We start from the raw sequence: 3814 nt of genomic DNA, 5'->3' as shown, positions 1-3814 counted from the left end.
ATCTGATAAGAATAATGTCTTAACTTGTAAAATTATTTGTGTTTTTTTCAACTAAGGGACTAAAATATCCTCTGGATTTGTGTGCATTTCTATAGGAACATATTTAATATAGTAGATTTTTAGACATGGGACTGTCCAGTTCTGCAAAGTTTATTAAAAATATTCTTACTGTCATTAAACTATTTTTAGTTCAGAACTTATGAGATCTGAAAACCACCAAAATGTGTTCTGCATCATTTCAAAGTGGCTTTCGTATAGCCTGTTTTTTTTTTTTTGTTTATTTGTCTATTTTAATTTCTAACATTACTGAAAGGGAATGGGGACGGTGTTGTTAACACTACGACAAAAGAAGACACACTTTCTAGAAAATCTTTCACCTTTATAATTTTATCATATTGTTGCAAAATTCAAAAATAGCTAAAACCCCAAAAACATGTCCTTCAGTGTTTGCCTACGCAGTGATAACTGTGGGAGGAGGGCCAGACTCAAATGGGCATGTCTCAAAGAAAAGATCTTAGTGTTGTTCCATAGACTATCATTCAGCTCTGGTCTGGGCTCCTTCCCTTCTGCACACCTTTTGTCCCCCTCTGAGAATGGAAAAAAATCAGTGCTACTGTTTACAGAGCACGGCAAGGCTTCTGGGAATCCCTAGAGCCACCTATTGGCTGGAAACCTCCATCATATCCCCCTAAGCATCAGCTACTCTTGAACAAAAATATTGTAAATCTATAACAGAAAATACCACCCCCATGCAAGCCAGTATACTTCTGTTTTGTAGTTGCCCAGGTAACAGCTACTGTTCAATTGTTGCTTCTTTCTCTGAGAAATGGCCAGTCACTGTGATATGTAGCTGGTTACTTCGATGCACATTGTGTAAACCAGTACCCAACAACCCAGCCATGCTGCCTCTGTACTTAGTGCTTGCTTATCCCATGGAAACCCTAGACCACCAGTGAGCAGGGTCTGATGTTCTGGGAATGATCCTGATCAATAACCCTTAATGCAAATAAATCTACCTCCAAATCCTGGATGTCATTTTGGTGTATCTCTTTGCCACCGCACATCCAGGGTCTCTATAGAAAGGCTGTCTGAATGACTCTCATGGAGAGCAGTAGGCCATCGAAATACAATTTGCACCTGGTGGCAAAAGTTACAAGAAGTCAATACTTGATGAGGGAGGACTTTCTAAAATCCTGAAACAGCAGAGTGGCTCAAGGCGATTTGTTGTATTTGCAATAAAAGTGTAATCCAGTGTAATATGCAGGTAGTTCTCAACTAGGGCGAGCCAGCTGTGAGACTATTGAAGAACATCTCTCCCTCCCACCAAATGAGCTGTTAAGAGGACAGACAGCACTGGTAAAGGGCTAAAAAGAATTTCAAGAAAAAAAATAAAACTTCAGAAAAAGGTTCCACATCAGAGTTATGCTGGAAGATATACACCCAGTATAGAAATGTTGGTGATTCAATCGTGCGCATTTCAGACACTTAATCCTAGATGTGAGAGGAAAAAAAAAAAAACAGGAAAAGCTGTTTGTGTGCAGAGAGAAACTTTGATGGGAAAACATTAAACTATACAAAACTTATTTATACATAAAAATTGGAAGCAAGAATGTTTGTTAAAAATACTGCATTTTGTGTTTTTATAAACCTTATGTTACTACCATCTGTAACACACTTCTCTGGAATCTAGCTGGTTTGATGTGAGTTCACTACATTGATTTGGAGTTGATTTTAGTTCATTATGTGAATTTTCACCCAGAGTATTCCCTTCTTGGTAGTTTCTGGCTAATATTTCATCGTCCCGTACATAATGACAGGAAAGATCTTTTGTCTTTCAGTGTCTCCTGTAAGGGTTTCTTTAGGAGGATCTGAAAGGATCAAAAATGATTGAAAAGCTCAAAGAATAAAGAAACCCTGGGTTGCACATTCATATTTAATTTTTTTAGGTTTAATTGAGGCTGTTTCAAGTAAAAGAATTTTTAGAAGTGGTCTATTCTTCTCGCGCCAATAATTTCTGTTTTGTAAAATATCAAGACAGTAAAAGGCACATTGTAATCCCTGAGAATACGCAGCGGAGTCTTTTTAAGCATTTGCCCTTCTGCTGTAGCTAACAGCTCACTAATTAATTTTTACTTCAAATTTGGCTCTTAAAAAATTGTGGCGTTTGCTAAAATAACAATTGGATGCATCAGTTCTGGAAATCCATTGATAGAAGAGACTCGAGAGCTCAAAATATAACGTCCTCAGCACGTGGGTTTTTTTCTGGGGCAAAGAAGGCGGGACAGCGGGGAAGCAGAGGGGTTTGTGTAGGGCGACAGTAAGCCCGAGGAGGGCAGGCTGAGCGGGAGGCCCCGATGGGACATTCCAGGGTAGGTAGCACTTACAGCAGGGCTTGGGAAGTGAGTATTGAACGCAGAAGTGTCAATCAAGGCTGCTACTTGTTTGCACAGATGTGAAAGGAAGAGAACTGCGGGGGGCCCAGCCAGCTTGCGCTCTTGGTTAGAGCTTTGTTTAAAAGAAAACACACATAACTGCATAACTAGATCATCAAGGCTGAGTCTTGGAGAATACGAAGATATATATATATATATATATATATATATATCACAAAGAAAAATACTGTTCTAAAACAGTATTTTAGAAATACTGATGGCAGCTCTGAGAACTGTTCAGAAAGCAATTGGGTAGGAGTGAAGGGCGTTTTTCTAGTCCAAAGGAGAAAGCAGTGCGACGGAGAAAGAAATCAGAGTAAATTAAAGGCTATCACCTTCGAGAAACTCGTGGTACAACAGTGCGTATTTTTCTTTCTTTGAAATATAAAGTGCTAAATAGATGCCACGCGTTTGTTAACAGTTGTATTTCTCAGATGTATGGAAAACAATGTCACTTGTTGTGACTTTATATTTTCTCAGCTAATAGCAGTTTAGTTTTTGACATATATTGGTAAGTCATTCCTTGTATGAATCATCTTTTTATTGAGCTGCTTAGCAGACAAGCATAACTGCCTGGTTCAGACGTTATTTGAAAGTAAGATACAACTTTTTAAGCATTTTTATTAAATAAATGAAAGTGACTGATAAAATTGCTAACAGTAGTCTATAGACATGACTTTATGAGCTCAGTTCCTAGACTATTTCAAAGGAATAATTTAATCTAAGATTTTACTAAAAAAAATAGTGAATAAGTGTTGGGTTTATATCAACAAAATTTCTAGAAGGCATATTTTCAGATAATATGGCTAAATTTTATAAAATGGACCAAGTGATGACATTTTATAGATGATAGACATTATTTTCTAAAAGTTTCCATTTTCTGTCAGTCCCTTTCCACATCACACTGACTTTCATATCATTGCTCGTAATTTTTCGCTCATGAAAAGCTCTTGGTGCTACCTTTTCAAATTATACTTTATAAAAGAAATAAGGCATTTTAATATCAGTTCTGTTTTCTGTAGACTGAAACATGCAAAAAAGTTTTCTTATTTTTTCCCACATATCCTTTCCACACACTGTTTTTCCAAAGGAGGTAAAAGTCTACCACGTACAAATAAGTGCTTTATGATATAGTCATTAGTTGTGCTTCACATGAATATTTTAAGTTTTAAACACTTTGGCTTGCTCTTTGAATATAACATTATGCAAATATCTCGTTTTTAAATTAATTACTCAGCAATTATGTTTCCATGTTGATGTGCATGCTTTGGTCACCTTGTTTGATGACTAACATTGAAAATGGAATTTTCTTTCATTTATGTATGCCTCAAGACATACCCAGAACCTGGCTGACATAAAGTGAATGCTCAGGTAATGTTTGC

Source organism: Octodon degus, unplaced genomic scaffold (genome assembly GCF_000260255.1).
Source record: "Octodon degus isolate 3935 unplaced genomic scaffold, OctDeg1.0 scaffold00109, whole genome shotgun sequence".
Lineage (NCBI taxonomy): Eukaryota > Metazoa > Chordata > Mammalia > Rodentia > Octodontidae > Octodon > Octodon degus.
This window is presented reverse-complemented; position numbering follows the sequence as displayed.